Genomic DNA, 17,541 nt, shown 5'->3' on the forward strand with positions numbered 1-17,541 from the left:
CTGGGTGACTGAAGAACTCTCTGGTCTGCTCACAGGACAGAAGCGAGAAGAAGTCAAATAGGGCCCCAGCCCCAACCTGGCTTTCCTGCTTCCCTGGGTACATCCGCCTTAGATGTCAAAAGGCCTACATTCCAGGCAAACCAGGAATAATGTCCCAGTCATCAAATTTGAAACCAAATTTCAGCAAAGACATGTATTTGCTGCCAGAAAGCAAATAGCTTTTTCTTTTCTTTCTCGTTATTTTTTTCCGCCCAAACAAAACATCCTCTTAGGAAATATGTCCAATTTGCAATATTTACTTTCCCTTTATTTAATAACAGGAAAGGGTTTGCTGAACTTTTGTTGATTTTTGCATTTCTTATTAAAATTCTTAAGGGGGTTTTGGGGGAACTTAATCAGCAAAAAGAAGGAGGTAAAAAAAAATCTCATCTGCATTCCACAGGACTTGTTAATAGAGGAAATTCGCTGTTTGTTTAAGAGCTGGTTCTGATGGGAGCTGGCAATTTGTCACGTGTTCCAGAGCCTTCCTCTGACTCTCTTGCTCCACTGAACTTCCTTCTTGGTAGTCCTTGCAGGGTCTCTGAATCTTAGCCCTCCAGGGCAGCTCTCAGGTGTGCATTTGGCAGATGAGGAAACTGAAGTTCCAAGGGGCAAAGTCCCTTGTCCAATCTCCCTTGCCAAATAGCTTATATTTTTGGGGACCCAAAGGAAAAGATTCCTAGCAGTCAGAGTCCTACATATAACTGTGTTCTCATAGCAAGTCTCTGAGATAGGTGGACAATTTCTACTTTTCCCAGGCCCAGAGAGGTAAAATGTCTTGCTCAAGGTCACACAGCTGGAGGGTGGCAGAGTCAAGATCCGAGCTGTGCTCTGCCTGAGTGTCATGTCCTTAATCATTTCACCTCACTCCAAGGTCTCACAGGGGCCAAGAGCAACATCATGATTCCTGTAATGGAATGCATCTTCCCCTTACAGTTTAAAATTCTCTCCCCATGAAAGATCTTGGTCCTGCCTTCCTTGTTTCCAGAACAAGACTGCAGATATCTTCAAGGACTTTGTTTTTATATTGTCATTGTAACAGAAATCATGATATGTGTAGACATTATGTGGTTATTCTGTCTACTTCTGGAATTGGGCCTCGTACGGAGTAAGTTTTCATCAATAACATTGCAATATAATGGAGTTCTGGTGTTCCCAGTTTATACACAGGGAGACTAAGGTCCTGAGAGAACAAGGAATTTACTACCAAGGTCCTGGGAGACCAGCCCTGGAATCCAGCTCTCCTGATTCTCTCGAATGATAGTTATCCATGAGCATGTCTACTGCCATGACCTTGTTCCCTCAGAGCCCGCGTACCAGCATATGCGGGAGGTCAAGGACACCTTGAAAAATCACACAAGGTATTTCACATCCAACCCGAGAGGATGCTCTAGAAAGCTAAACTCTCACACAGTGTGGCGAAGGCCCGGAGGCTCAGGAAAAACATCATCACCCAGAAGCAGACATTAGAGCTGGGTATTAAAGGATGAGAGGGAATTGACCTGGTTGGTAGGGGAGGGTATTACAGACGGGAGCAGCTACCTGAGCGGAGATCTAGAGATGTAAACCCACATGTCATATTCGAGAACCATCAGGCTTGGCACAGTGGGTGCATGCCTGGAACTCCAGCTGCTGGGGAGGCTGAGGTAGGAGGATGGCAAGTTTGAGGCCAGCCTGGACAACTTAGTGAGATTTTGTATCAAAATAAAATTAATCAAAAGGGTTGTGGGTGTAGCTCAGTGGGAGAGAGCTTGCCTATCATGCAGGAGGTCCTGGGTTCAATCCCTAAAACTGGGGGGAAAAATATCCAGCAAGAGCCAGGCAGATACTGAAAGTCCCAGCTACTTGGGAGGCTGAGGTGGGAAGATCACTTGAACCCAGGATTTTGAGGCCAGCCTGGGAAACAGAGCAAGACCCCAGCTCATATATAAAAGAATCATCAAGTATTCTGCTGGGGAGAGAGCCAGCAGAAGAGAAAGTTAGGGTAAACAGTGAAGGTCTTTGCCCTCTGTCCTTTGGAATTTGGAGCTTATCCCGAGAGTGGTAGGTACAGAAGGAAGGGATGAAGAGTGGAGTTACTCAGCCATGTTTGGGTTGGGCAAGCTCACTCTGGAGGCCTGGTGTAGAGAAGGATCTTGAGGTTTGAGGACCATGAGGAGGGAGGCTGTTGCATATTCCAGGAATATGTGCCCACCTAAAATCTTTCTTCCCACCTCTCTGAAAGAAGTCTTTCCTGCAAACTCCAGGAACCTTCCCAGACTACTCATCTCCCTCGTCATTCTGATTTCTTCTTTGGAGTACACCCTCTGCATGCTCCAAGTCCTCAGTAGCAAGGGATCTTAACTTTTGGGGGGCCAGGGACCTCTCTGAGAGCACATGGGGAGGCTTGGTTCTCACTCTTAAGTAATATGTAAGTGTGGAGTTTCACAGACACACTCAAAGGATTATGGAAGAAGAGCAACGTTCAGATAACCAGAAGGGTAGACACCCCAGGAGGGGTCAACCATACTTTGTAAGCTCCTGAGAGATGGGCAAAAGATCCAAGGAGGCAAAGGAACTGGGAACTCAGACCGTCCTCTGCAAGGTCAAGGATAAAACCAGAGAAAATTCCAATGAATGTAGTAATATTTTTCTTTTTTGTAGTCCTGGGGATGGAACTGAGGGCCTGGAGCCCGCCAGGCAAGTGCCCTACCACTGAACCACACCCTCAGCCTTTTTTGTTTTTGAAGGATCTCACTGAGTTCTTAAGGGTTTTGCTAAGTTGCTGAGGCTGGCCTCCAACTTGCCATCCTCCTGCCTCAGCCTCCCAAGTTGCTGGATTTACAGGTGTGCGCCAGCACTCCTGGCTGAATGTAGTACTATATTTAAAGAAAGAATACGTCCATCTGAAGAAAGGTTGGATAGCAGAAGAAAGAAGGGAGGAGGATACTGCAGGCCAAGGATTGAGTGGATCCTCATGGGAGGTCTCTCCTGCCCTGACTCCATGGAACACTGGAATCCCATAACCAGCCCCTCCCTCCTCTCATTCTGTGCTCCCTGAGCGCCCACATCCCTCGTTCTGATTTGAACTTGGCTTTCTGTGGAGCGTGCCCACAGGGAGCTGACGTGTTGGCTGAGGACATGTGTATCCGGTCCCCTTTGGCAGTTATATTTCTCGTTGTAAATTAGTAAATTGGGAACAGACGATTCACAGAAGGAACCATACAAATGACTAATAAGCAAATGAAAAAAGAAAAGAGTTCATCCTCACCAGGATTCAAAGAAATGTAAATTCAAACCAAAACTGAGGTTTGTTTCCAACCTATTAAATCAGAGAGGATTTCTTTTTCTCTTTTTTAAGTTAATACACATGGTGAGGAAAGGTTCTGTGCATGGGGCACCCTTCCATCCAGCTGACGGGTGGGAGGTCCTGAGCTCAGCTGGGCTGGGCAACTCTAGGTCTTGGGGCACATTTTCACTGATTGATTGATTGATTGCAATGCTAGATGTGGAACCCAGGGCCTTGCATGGGCTAGGCAAGCACTCTACCTCTGAGCTATGTCCCCAGCCCCTCATTGAATAGATTTTAAAAAGTGGTACAGAATCTATTGGAACAATCTCATTTAGCCTGACTGAAGAGAATGGCTGGAGGAGACTCTTCCTGGATTTGTTTAACAAATGTTTACTGAGCACCTATTATGTGCCAGGCCTCCAAGACACCCTCTGGGTGGCGTAGGGGCCGTACAGAAATCCTTACCAGAAGCTGAGTATGGTGGTGCATGCCCCAGTGAGGCTGAAGCAGGAGGATCACAAGTTCAAAGCCAACCTGGGCAACTTAGCAGGACCCTGTCTCAAACTTAAAAAATAAAAAGGGCTGGGGTTGTGGTTCAGTGGTCAAGCGCCCCTGGGTTCAATCCCCAGGACCAAAACATTAAAAAAAAAAAAAAAAAAAAAAAAAAAAGAGAGAGAGAGACATATCCCAATGCCAAATGGTTTCAAATCCCAAAGGGAGTCAGCTGCCATTTCTTGGGTGGACCAGGAAAGGAACTGGAAGGATGGGTGAGGGGAAGAACCGGTGGAAGGTCACTTCTTCCTCAGGTCTTGTACTCTTCTTCTGCCAGTTCTTGGGCTTATCAGACTGGGTCAACCTGAGGTTCAGATGTTCTTGGAGCCCATGAACCTTTGGAGTTGAGGTCTTCGACCTGGGTTCACACCTGGAGAGATTGACGTCCTGGATCCGGAATGGGCCTATTCACAGCGTCTTTAAAAAAGAGCCCAGGTACTTCACAAGTGCTTTCTGGATCGAGAACCACCAAGAAAATGGGAAACTAAGACGCTCAGGACAAGGTTGCATCAACGGCACAGGATTTGGGGTCACACGCAATTGGTTTAAGACCAGAGTAGCTGCTTGCTATCTGGATCCCTTCTAGCAAGACACTTCTCCTTTATGATCTTTTGTTATTTTTTAAAAAACATATATATATATATATATTTAGATGTGGATAATCCTTTATTTTATTTACTTTTTTATATGTGGTCCTGAGAACTGAACCCAGTGCCTCACACATGCTAGGCAAGTGCTCTACCCCTGAGCCACAACCCCAGCCCCTCATTTGTTATTTTTTTTTAATTGCTTAAATTAACATTTATTTTTGTTGTTATTTTTATTTTGCCGTGCTAGGGATTGAATACAGGGAGTCACACATGCTAGGTAAGCACTCTAGCACAAAGCTCCATCCCTAACCCTTTTCATTTTATTTTGAGATTGGATCTGGCTAAGTTGCCGAGGCTGGCCTCAAATTGCAATCCTCCTGCCTCAGCCTCCTGAGTAGCTGGGGTTACAGGTGGGCACCACCATGCTTGGCTTAATTAATTTTAAAATTAACAAACAATACTTGTATGTGCTTATGGGGTGCAGCGTGACATTTTGGGACATGCATCATGATCAACTCAGAATATTAAGTTTGTCCATCTTGCAAACATTTATCCTTTCTTTTGTGATAAGAACCTTCCAAATCCTCTATTCTAGTTATTTTATTTTTTCTTTTCTCCTCCCTCCCTCCCTTCTTTCTCTCCTTCCTTCCTTCCTTCCTTCCTTCCTTCCTTCCTTCCTTCCTTCCTTCCTTCCTTCCTTCCTTCCTTCCTTTCTTTCTTTCTTTCTTTCTTTCTTTCTTTCTTTCTTTCTTTCTGATGCAGGGCCTCACTTGTGCCAGGCAACTGCTCCCCTCTCGAGCTCTGCCTCCAACCCCTGTTCCAGTCATTTCAGAGTTAACCATATCGAGTTTCAGTTTTTCTCTCTGCAAAATAGAGGCCAAATCCTGCCTCTTGCATGGTGAGGGCTAGACGAAGCTCTGCTGAGTGCGCCGCCATGTTGGATAATGTCATGATGACGGCTGTCACAGCTCAGCTGATACCGTGGTGCCCGAGTCCCAGAAGCACCAGGCTCTGAAGAGTTTTGTTTTTGGTTTTTTAATTACAGAAGAGAAAAACTCTCCGTTGAAACAGGTCTGACCATCGTATTATTTTTTTTTTTTTCTGTGCCTTGAGAGCACGTCCCCAGAGAGCCTCCTGGAGTTCTAAGAATTCTTATTCAGCTGACCTTGCGGACGGGGAAACACTGTGTGGTTCTACCTCAAGAATCACAGTGTGGAAGAGACGGTGCTCAGTGGCATCAGAACCGAGCTAATTTTTCACCCAGAGGGTTCGTGGGTCCTACTTGTGTGGAGACAGCATTTAAGAGTTCGGGCCCTGACAGGTGCCGTGGCTCACACCTGTGATCCCAGGGACTTGGGAGGCTGAGGCAGGAGGATCTCGAGTTCGAGGCCAGCCTCATCAACTTAGCAGAGCAGTAAGCACTTCAGCAAGACCTTGTCTCTAAATGAAATGTAAAAAGGGCTGGGTATGTGGCTCAGTGGTTAAGCACCCCTGGGTTCAATCCCTGGTACCAAAAAAAAAAAAAAAAAGAGTTCAGGCCTAAGTTTCAGGATCCCACCACTGCCTAGCTGTGTGACCTCAGGTTAGTGACTTCTGCTCTCTGAGCACGATTGGTTCCTTTTCCTTTGTCTCCAGCATAGGAATAAAACTGGTCCCTGCTGCAGCTGGATTTGGGGAGGATGGTGTGGATAATGCTGAGGAAGCTCTGCGCGCAGAATCTGGCACGTGCGAACGGCTCCGTGGATGCCACCTTATGGGCCACTCCTGGTCAGGAGCAGCCGTTCCCGTAACAGTTTGAGTCCCTTGCGGTGCTAACCCCCCAACCCCCGCGCGCACCCAGGGTTGGAGGGTATAATTGCTTACAGATGTGTCTTATCAAGGACCAGGAGCTGAGTCCCCATTTCCTCAGAGCAGCTGGGTCACAGTGTCCCATTTGGCCACCCCAAAGGGGGACGTGGGCAGAATTGAACTGACCCCTCTCTTTCCACAGATAAGAACCCCCCGGCCTCCAGAGGGGAGGTGGACAGATGTCATTGAGGTTTCCGACTCAGTAGGAACAAGAGCCTGGCCTCCTCTCCACTCCTCTGGGCCACTGTCCCCAAGGCCGGGGGCTGGCAGAGGATTTTTGGGGTGGGGGGCACCTGGAGCAGAGGGCCACAGCTCCGACTGCTTCCTGGAGTGGCTGACTTTATGGGGTGGGGTTGAAAAGAAGAAGAGACCATAGACACCCCTGGGGACTCCCGCTTGGGGTGGGCGAGGCTTGGCAGGTGGCAGAAGGACCAGGGTGAGTGGGGGGCGGGGCGGGGCCCAGACAGTAACATTCATGTTTACGGGCAGGGTGACTCATCTGTACCCAGGGGCTGGTGAGACATAGAGAAACCCCCGGTACAGGAAGATGCAATGGGATAACAGGTTCGAAAACAATCAATCGACCTCAAAGTACAGCTCCTGCTTCCGACAGAGCCGGACTCAAAGGCTGAGTGTCTGGGATTGACCGTGACCCTGGACAAGTGGCTTAACCTGCTGGAGCTTCCGTTGGCTCATCTGAAAGATGGGGATGGTATAGTGAGCCCCAGCCTCCCCGGACTTCCCTGGGCCCAAGGGCCTTCTCCCTTCTCCATCCTGGCATGACATTTTTTTTTTGGCGGGGGGGTACTAGGGACTGAACACAGGGACACCCGACCACTGAGTCACATTGCCAGCCCTATTTTGTATTTTATTTAGAGATAGGGTCTCACTGAGTTGCTGAGGGCCTCACTAAATTGCTGAGGCTGGCTTTGAACTCGAGATCCTCCTACCTCAACCTCCTGAGCTGCTGGGATGACAGGTGTGTGCCACCAAGTCTGGCTGCCATGATATTTTATCTGAGCCTTTTCTGCAGCTTTTATCAGGCGAGGCTTGGCATTTGCTGCTGTTTCATGAACGTACTTTACAGTCCCCCGTGGCCTGGGAGGTCTGCAGGTCAGGGCTGGGTCTTATTCATCTCTGCGTCCCCAGTGACTCTGCCCTCTCCTCTGTGACTCATCCCTGAACCTCAGCAGAATGACCAGAGTGTCCAAACAGCATCCAGGTGACACAGTTCTGGGTTTTGCTACCCGCAGATAAAACATGATTGGCACCAAGGAAGTCCAGAGGAGAAAGGAATTTGTAAATCTTTTTTTTTTTTTTTTTTTTTTTTTTTTTTTGGTTTGTTTTGACAAATTCGACCAAGTGCTTTTGATTGGTACAACTTGACTCATCCATTTCTATGAATCTAGCTTCCTGTTTGTTTGTTTGTTTTTAGACTGTGATATGGATTGAATGAATGACCTCCAGGATGATGAATCCACCTGGAATGTTTGTTAAAGAGCAGGGCAGAGCCAAGGGGACTGAGCCCTATGACCAGTCATCAGCCAAGGCCCAAACGGATAAAAAAGAAAGGGCATCCACTCTCAGAGATTAGAGAACCCGGGGCTTGCCCTTGTGTGCACTCTGGGACAACTTCCAGTGGCACCGGCTGCTCCTTTGACAAACCGGGAGTAGGGAGAGCAGCTCCCTTGTGTGTGGGCGGGGGGGACTTGCAAGGGCGGAGAGTGATGTGCGTGGCCTTGGCAGGTGGCAGGTGCTCAAGAACACCAGTGACCGTGACCACGAGTCCTGGGCAATGTCACCAACTCCTTTTTTGGACTCCACAATCACATGAAGTTCAAGCATGAGTTTATATAATAAAATGACCTGTAGCTTAGCTCTAAGGGTGAGCCCACCCTTAGAATAATAAATATTTCAAAATTTCTTCTATCTGAAGACTCTTTTTGAGTCTTTCTATCTGAACAGGAGGTTGGGGGTGGTGTCAAAGAAGAATCAGGCAGGATGGGAGCTCGGGGAATTTCCCTTCCTTCCTTCCTTCCTTCCCTCCCTCCCTCCCTCCTTCCTTCCTTCCTTCCTTCCCTCCTTCCCTCCCTCCCTCCCTCCCTTCCCTCCCCTCATTTCCACCGTCTCTTCCTATCAGTGTCCAACTCCTCTTCAAAATCCTCCCCATGTGCCTAGTGATTCCCCAAATTGAACTCCTCCTGTTCTGGGGATGGAAATACCCATGGGGCTCCTCTGCCCCTCCCTGCCCTTGGTCCCCAGGCAAAGACCGTGCTCTTTATCTGGAGACAGTGTGGCACAGACACCTCTGGCGGAGAGTCATGGGACCAAGTAGCCGGTCCTGGCTGTCTGACCCTTAGCTCAGCGCTGTTTCTTCCCCCACCTCCACTTTCTCACGGTGCAGTAGGAGCAGGTGACACCTAAGACCCTGCCGCTGAACCCCAGTGAGGTCACATGTGCGTCTGGACTTGGATTCCAAACCTGACTGCACCAACCAACAGCCGAGTGTCCTTGAACAGCGTACACAACCATCCAGCTGGGGTAATGCCAGCAGCTTCCCTTTGGGGGTCTTTTAAGGATTAAGTGAGATGCTACACACTAGGGCTCACTCTGATGTCGGCCAACAGTAAACACACTTTTGCATGTTTTTACCCTTGCTATTTTTTTTTTTTTTTTTTTTTTCTTTTTTGTACTGGGGATTGAACCCAGGGGCACTCAACCACTGAACCACATCCCCAGCCCTTTTTTTTTTTTTTAATTTTATTTAGAGTCAAGGTCTCCCTAAGTTGCTTAGGGCCTCACTAAGTCGCTGAGGCCGGCATTGACTTTCCATCCTCTTGTCTCGGCCTCCCGAGCCTTTGGGATTGCAGGGGTGTGCCCCTGGGCCCGGCTGCACGACATTTTCAGGGCTCACCTGTACTGCCGCCAGCATTAAGACTTCTTTTTTCCTGGCTGGATACTATTCTGTGATATGGATGGGCTACATCTGGCTTACTCTTTCATCAGTGGGTGGACGTTTGGTTTGTTTCCACTCGGGTATTTTGAATAAACGCTACTGTGTATATCCAGGTGTGGGTCTTTGTGTGGGCGTCGGTCTATCCTTTCGCTTTTGAAAGCGCCTTTGTCTTGGGTAAAGGGCATACTTAAACTGCCAAAGTGCCTTCCCAAGCTGCGAAGCCAGAGCAGGGGCTGAGAATTCCAGCTGTTCTCTATCCTTCCAGTGATCACGGTGGTGTCTCTCGATCTGGCTGTTCTGCGTACAGGGGCTTCTGATGGTTTGTATTTAAATTTCCTTCTTGCTCCTACCTGTCTGCTCTTGGTGCTTTCACACTCTGCTAGCCCGTCCTGCCTCCTCCCTCTTGGGATGAGGAGAAGATAGTGTCCACCACCAAGGGACCCGCGGATGGCATCTGGGGGCCTCCCTTGGCCTCCATTTCACAGGCTGATCTTTCAGGGTAAACAGAGAGGAGGTGCTGGTGGTGGAAAATCGGACAGAATAAAGAAAGCGTTCTGGGTGGGTGGGAGGGGCAGGCAGGCGGAGGGAAAGTGGAGAGCTTACTTAGCGGTTTGCAGGGTGTCTGGTTTTGTTATTTTAGCTCGTTGGAATCTCTTGGTGACAAGTCTTTGATTTCCTTTCATTAGCATTCTCCACTCACAGTGACGGGTCAAGATCTCTAGGAAGTATCCCAGACAGTCTGCCCAGCAGACGGACATTCCAAGAAGTTCATTTCTTATGGCTAAGATGCATCCTATTCTCTAAGCCCAGACCTGATGTAGGGGCTGGCAAAATAGATCATTATTATTATTATTATTATTTGGTACTGGGGATTGAACCCAGGGGTGCTACCCACTGAGCCACATCCCCAGCTCTTTTTATATTTTATGTACAGACAAGGTCTGCTTAAGTTGCTTAGGGCCTCACTAAGTTGCCGAGGCTGGCCTCGACCTGGAGGGCCTCCTGCCTCAGCCTCCCAAGCCGCTGGGACGACAGGCGTGTGCTGGGCATCTCAACAGTTTTACCTCTCTCTCAGGCTTTGGCTTTTCATTCCCTGCTTTCCCTCCCAACACTAAAATAAGTATATTATTTACAAAATATCTCTATCACCTAGAAAATAGCTCTCTGGAAAGACGTGAACGGTTATACATTAAAACTTAAAAAGAAAAAAATTCAGGCCTGTGTACTGGCATCTGTGGGCCAGTGGCTAGAGACCTGTTTGGAGTCTACTTGGAAGCCAGACAAGTAACTGAGGCTTCCAGCTCTCTGGAAGGAGACTGGACTGCACATCCGGGCACCATTTGGAGAGGGGGAGGGAAATTCCCTAAATGTGTTGAGCATGCTTTGTTTTTTGCAGTGCTGGGGATCGAACCCAGGGCCTTGTGCTTGTAAGGCAAGCACTCTACCAGCTGAGCTATCTCCCCAGCCCTTTGAGCATTCTTTTAAAAGCTTGGGAGGAACACGGTTGGGAAATGATTGAAGACCCTGTGACACCTACCATCTCATCTAATCGTCCAAGATGAGGTTCCACTTTACAGACCGGGAGGGAGGTGGCGATCCAGGGAGCTCCGTGGGGCCCGAGAAAGTTCCACAGGGAAGGACAGAAGTCCAAACCCCAGTGCCTGACTCCCCTGGTTATGGCACCTTCCCCGACTCTGCAGGCCCTGCCCGGGTGTTTAAGAAATCCTGATCACAAAATAATGTTTGGCACTAAGTAAGATTTTCGAAGAAGAAACTGCAGAAACTGTCATTGCCACATCCTGTAGGTAAGGATGGGTCAGAAGGAGGTCATGACTAAGTCTGCAGACACACCCTCCGGCTTTCTTGCTTCAATTAATAACTCAGCTCATGAAGCAAATATGCCCTGGGCTGAGCCCTGGGGACCTTGTGATCCATCAGACACAATTTCTAAACCATGAGGCTCATGGTCCAGGGGAGGGGACAGAAGCAGAAAGAGGTGAAGAAGATGGTGTGGAAGGCAAGAAGACGGATCCGGAAGCACAGAGGAGAGGCTGGTGTAGGGCTGTCCTCTACGAAAAGCAAACATTCGAGTTGGGCCTTGAGGGATGAATAGAAGTTCTCTGGAAGGTGACAGAAGGACCAGCCTGCCAGTCAGAAGAGCTTTCACGAGGCACCCAGATGTGAAACCATGGAAGTTTCAGGAAGCCGTAGGTCCTTGAACAGGTCCGGAGAACTGGAGGTTGAGAGAAACGGTGTGAGTTTCTACTGGCCAGTTCAGTAGAGGACAGAGCCAGAGAAGCTTCTGAGCTGAGCTAAGTAGTTGGGGCTAAACCACGGAAGGGTCAGGACAGGGGAGTTGGAGGTGTTTTTTTTTTTGGTACCAGGGATTGAACCCAAGGGTGCTAACCACTGAGCCACATCCCCAGCCCTTTTACTATTTTATTTATTTATTTACTTTTCCATTTTTTAATTAAAAATCATAAATTTACATAGGGCAATGTTGTTTGATTCATTCTGTTATTTTTTTCCCTCCCCCCAACCCCTCCCACCCCTCTTTTCCCTCAATACAGTTTAATATTTTATTTAGAGACAGGGTCTTGCCAAGTTGCTCAGGGCCTTGCTAAATTGCTGAGGCTGGCCTTGAACTTGTCATCCTCCTGCCTCAGCCTCCCAAACCACTGGGATGACAGGCGTGCACCACTGAGCCCTGCCAGGGTATGCTCTTGAGAGACCTCTTCTGGGCAGAGAGAGCGAGGCTGGGCATGACCCATGGACGTGTGCCAGGTACCAGGGTGTCTCCTGGTAGCACTTCCAGCAGACACTTTGCATCTGTTGTACTACCCATGTCCTCTTCCCGGTGCTGCCCAGCTCTGCAAGGCCTCCACAATCAGAAGGAGGGACTGACCCCCCCTCCCGGCTCAGTGAACTGCTCTGATTCCAGCACAGGAAGATGACCGGTGCTCAGCTGGGGTGGCGATGGCCCCGGGAACCCTGGCACCATCTCCTGGGTTCACGAGTCCCTCATGACCCCAGCGTCTGAGCCTGATTGACAGTTCTGCTCCCCTCACAGCCGCACAATGCTCTGGAAGGCGGGGCTGCTTAACCTCTTGCTTTTTCAGAGGAGGAAACTGAGGTGCAGAGGTGCGCCCGGATTTGCCCAGCCTCTGGGGTTAAGAAAGGGCATGGAGTCTTTGGGTTCCCAAATCCCTGCCGTGGGCTGCCTCTCACTACAGATCGGGAGAGTGGGCAGCGGGCCACGGGCTGTACACACACCCTCACTCCCCATCTCATGACTGTTCCCATTTTGCAGATGAGGAAACCGAGGCCCCGGATAAGTGGATTACGTGCTGTGAAAGACCCCATCCATTGAAGGCCTGGCGGTTGCACCCAGCTACCTTCCAAATCTGAAAACAGACTTGGATCAAAATCTCTGTCTGCACTGGCGGCGACAGTCGAGTCTGCTTTGCTAAGCAGGGACGGATGAAGACACAGGCCTCTGGAGATGGCACTATTTTCCGCCTTGACACGGCCAAGGGCTTGCAAAATACCACGGTTTGTAGCGGGTTTTTTTTTTTTTTTTTTTTTTGCAATACAGCTATTGAGGCAAGGCAAGGCGACCACAATGCATGGGGACTTATTCTTTTTCTTTTTTTTTTTTTTTTAAATCTTTCTTTCTTTCTTTTTTTTGACAAATAATTCAGCTCCCAGGACAGCCAAGGGAAGTTGCCCTTCCCCCTGGCGGCACCCACTTCCTCCCAGGCCCAGGAGAGAGGGGGCCTGGCTACTATCTCCCTGGTGAGCGGCGCTGCAGGTACCCGGGGTTTGTTTTATGGATGGGTCTGTCGCGAGTCAATATGATGTTTCCTGTGACAACTCGATTTCCCTGCATTGTTCGTGGAGTCTGCGTGTGTCTGAGCACGTACTCCTAATCACAACCCGGTTTGCTGGGCCCTGCTTACAGGACACCCCTGGGGGTGGGGAGCAGGGTGAGGGGAGGCCAGACTTGTCCCTGTCCCTTGTCTGGTGGCAGAGAGAGGACGGGCTGACTTACACGCTTGGCCTCACTTCCAGCCTGTGGCGGGCTGGCTCTTTTCTTGCCGAAGCCACTGAAATCTGTCATCTCTAGAAGGGAAGCCTTCATGGGGGTGCCCCCAACTCCACCCCAGGGCTGTTCTCACCCATGGCACTAGGGTCAGTCTCGTTGGGGTAGGAGGTGGCCTGCCTCTTTAACCCCTATGATCTGCAGCTGGGAAAGCCAGAGTGAGACGGGACTCTACGAAGAGTGTGGTACCAGAGGGTCCTTAGAGCTAGCTGGTCCTGGGTTCGAGTCCTGGCTTTGCTACTTGTTGTCAGGCAACTCACTGGGTCAGCCTCAGTTATTTCAACTGTCAAATGGGTTGATAATACATCTTGCCTTGCAGGATAGCAGTCAGTGAGCCCCCAACCAGGAAACACACAGCAGGCACCAATGAAGGAGGGTATTCCTTCTTTCTGTCCTTCATGTTTTTTTTTTTTTTTTTTTATAATTTTTAGATGTTGATAGACCTTTATTTATTCATTTACTTTTATGTGGTGCTGAGAATTGAACCCAGTGCCTCACACATGCTAGGCAAGCACTCTACCACAGAGCCACCACCCCAGCCCCGTCATGTTCTCTTTAAAAAAAAATTTTTTTTTTTAATTTTGAGACAGGATCTCGCTCAGTTGCTGAGACTGGCCTCCAATTTGCCGTCCTCCTACCTCAGCCTCCCCAGTGTCTGCACCACCTGGCCAGGCTTTTTTATTGTTTTCTTATGTGCTAGCTGAGCTGGGGCTTGCAGGCAAATGCTTCGTGGTAAATGTGCCTCCCATTTGGCCTCCAAAGCCATCAATATGCCCCACTCGGACCATCTCCCTTAGGGACCTTTTCACTAAAGTCACTGGGCTCCCGAGAAGGTTCCAGAACAGAAACTGCCCTGATGCTCAGAGATGACTATCGGTATTAGTCAGTAGCTTACCCAAGAGTTTTAAAAGAAGAGAGAAGGAGAAGAGCTGCTCTCCTTAGCTTCTCCTCCTGCTGCTCACTTCCCTGTCTGTCCCTGCCCGTCCGGTGACACCCAGAGATGGCCCCACGCTTGTCCCTCCCAGCTCACCCGGCTTCGTGGTATCTCTGCTCTTTCTTTTGACTCTCATTTACATCTTTTGTTGCCATGGAACTTTCCAGTCAATGGAGGGCATTGCCTGTTTCCATGTGCCCAAATTCAGAACCCCGCTTTTGGTTCTGATGCCGGCCCGCGCCCCCTTCATTAGGTGTGTCCTTATAGAACTGTCCACCGAGGCGCCCGACGATTTTCTTTTTGGCCAAGGGAGGGCATTCGACCCAAGCCACGTCAATCAGGTGCCTTCTCCCCTCTGTCTCCGGTGGAATAGAGCAAGGACCCCAGATGGGCGGAGCCTTGTGATCCCACAGCGCTTACCTAGAGAAGTGCCCGGCCTCTGTTGGACCCTGGGAGCTGCACTTGACCTTTCTCTCACCCTCTAGGACACGTGGGGGACCAGCAGTCACAGTTGCTTGCAACCAAAGCATCCTGTGCAAAGTGCGCTGTGTACACACGCATGAGAGACCGAGTCCCTTCTTCATCCGATCCAGCCTCTGTTCAACAAAAACCATAGCCTGCTCTGTACCAGGCCCGTGCTGGGAGTTGGGTTAGTCAGGGTGCAGCGTGGGGGGTCCGACTGAGAACACAGTGTCTGCTCCCAGGCAGCCCCGAGTCTAGTGTCCCCCTATTCTTACTCCATTCACTATTTTTTTTGGAGGGGGTGCCAGGGATTGAACTCGGCGGCACTCAGCCACAGAGCCACATCCCCAGCCCTCTTTTGTATTTTATTTAGAGACAGGGTTTCACTGAGTTGCTTAGGGCCTCGCTAAGTTGCTGAGGCTGGCCTTGAACTTGCGATCCTCCTGCCTCAGCCTCCGGAGCTGCTGGGATCACAGGCGTGCGCCCCTGCGCCTGGCTCCGTTCCCTCTTTCCTCCGGCGCTCAGTGAGCAGCCACCAGGAGCCCGGGCTGTGCTGGAGTCAGGGTGATGGTGGTGGAGGAGACGGGATCCTCACCGGCCCCTGTGTGATCCATAGCGATCTGCACAGAGCGGGCGCTGGAGATGAACTTGCCTCCCAGAGGTCAGAATCCGAAGGTCATCTAGGAATCCACAATACAGCTCGCGGGTTTTCAGATTGTCCTGTGGAATCCGGGGGGTTGAATATTGATGTTTCATAAAGCATTCTATTTTTTTATGGCCTTTATTGAGGTATAATTTGCGGACCATAAAATGCGCCCGCTGGAAGTGTATAACTCATTAGAAAATATGTGTTGTTGTGCAACCATCCCGGAGATGGGAAGGTTTCCATCACCCTGAAAAGTCCCCTTGAATCCGAGTGGTGGAGTCTGCCTTTGCCCGATGCATTCCAGCATTAAAAAACAAAACAAAACAAAACTCAGGGGGCCAGTGGTGTAGTTCAATGGTAAAGAACATGCTTAGCCTATGAGAGGCTGTGCGTTCTACCCACATCACCAAAACAAACAAACAGAAAGTCAAAGCAAAAATTTGAGACCCAGTGATTTCTTCTAAACTGCTGATTCTACAGATGGGGAAACTGAGTCCCAGAGAAGAAAAAGGACCTACTATGGCTGAAATTCAACACCACAATAGCCTGCTTTCAAAGCCTGGGTTCTGCCAGGCACAGTGAAGTGTGCCTGTAAGCCCAGCAACTTGGGAGGCTGGGGCCGGAGGATCACAAGTTCGAGGCCAGCCTTAGCAAATTAGTGAGGCCCTGAGCAACTTAGTGAGACCCTGTCTCAAAATAGAAAACAGAAAAGAGCTAAGGCTATCGCTCAGTGGTAAAGTGTTCCTGAGCTCAATTCCTAGTACCCTCTGCCGCCTGCCCCTCAAAAAAGCCTGGGTTCTCACAGCAGCTCAATTCACAATAGCTAGATTGTGGAACCAACCGAGATGCCCTTCACTTGACGAGTGGGTAAGGGAACTGTGGTATATATACATAGTGGAATATTACTCAGCCATAAAGAAGAACAAAATGATGGCATCTGCTGCTAAATGGACGAAGTTGGAAAATATCATGCAGTGTGAAATAGCCGAGCCCAAAAAACAAAAAGCTTATTCTCTGATGAGTGGATGATGATACATAATGGGGGACGGGCAGTGTGGTGGGTGGGGGAAGAGAAGAATGAAGGAACTTTGGATGGTGTAGAGGAAAATGGGATGGGAGGGGGTGGGGGACGGAAAGATAGTAGGACAAAGCAGACAGTTTCACCCTATGTATATGTATGATTACACGAATGGTGTGAATCTACATTGTGTACAACCATAGAAATGAAATGATGTACTCCATTTGTGTACAATGAATCAGCCTGAGGTCTGTAAAAATTTTTAAAAATTAAAAAAAAAAAAAATCCTGGGTTCTTTGCAGTCCTGGGAAGAAGTACCAAGTAGTAGTTAAGAGTCCTGTAGTCATGCAGTGTGAGTTCAAATTGTGGCTCCGCTGTTAGAAGCTGTGTGTCCATGGGTAAGTTGCCTAACCTCTCTGGACCTCAGTTTCTTTATGGGCAAGTGTGGGAAGCAGAGTACCTACTACAGATGGTTGATGTGTGGATTCCAAAGATGGCATTTAGGAGACGCAGCGCTATGTCCAGCATGGGGTTAAGTATTTCAGGGAAAGTGGACTAATCACCATCATTTCACCATATTGCTGACTTGCCCTCGGAAACTTGGAAGTGAAAAGGATATTAATTAAACCGAACCAGTTCTGGCCCCAAATGGAAATGCATGTACAGAGGCAGCTTTCTAAGAACGTGGTGCAACACCCTACCCTGGGGCATCGTCTCCCTCCTTGCTGGATGGAGCAATGGCTGGTGGCTTGCTCAAGGCACCACGGACATGGCCAGGCTGTTCCCTCGTTTCAGCATTTCCCAACAGGATCCGCACAGACACATTTCATCAGCAGCGCTGGGGGTGGGAGGGCTATCTCAGAGGACCCCAGTGTGACAGAGGCTGGCTTTGAGATTCGGGGCATTCAGGAGGCAGGGAACCCCACCCTTCTGCTCCGCCCGGCCGGCCAGAGGTTCTCAGCCATCTCTGAAGTCTCTGACCTGCACCAAGATGAGGCAGAGTCCCCAGGAAGGAAGGAAGATGACTTATCACGGTGCCACCTGCTTTGTCTCTTATCTCTGTCATTTTGACCAAAGAAGGCATGAACGTCTTGCCTGCTTGACAGCAGAGGAAGCTGAAATT

The 17,541-nt window shown here is 49.4% G+C and overlaps 1 long non-coding RNA gene across 5 annotated transcripts; it reads left to right on the forward strand.

Moving 5' to 3' along the window:
- Nucleotides 1-11,224: 11,224 nt before the first annotated feature.
- On the forward strand, nucleotides 11,225-16,384 carry LOC306650370. Of its 5 annotated transcripts, none has more exons than XR_013760899.1 (5): nucleotides 11,225-11,508; nucleotides 12,567-12,808; nucleotides 12,958-13,067; nucleotides 13,678-13,734; nucleotides 14,778-16,384. It is a non-coding gene; the product is annotated as an uncharacterized lncRNA (long non-coding RNA). The 5 variants fall into 5 exon arrangements; XR_013760900.1 differs by having other exon boundaries at nucleotides 12,958-13,051; XR_013760901.1 differs by having other exon boundaries at nucleotides 11,225-11,463; nucleotides 12,958-13,051.
- Nucleotides 16,385-17,541: the final 1,157 nt, after the last annotated feature.

The sequence above is a fragment of the Sciurus vulgaris genome (assembly GCF_902686455.1).
Source record: "Sciurus vulgaris genome assembly, chromosome: 19".
In the NCBI taxonomy this organism is placed as follows: Eukaryota; Metazoa; Chordata; class Mammalia; order Rodentia; family Sciuridae; genus Sciurus; species Sciurus vulgaris.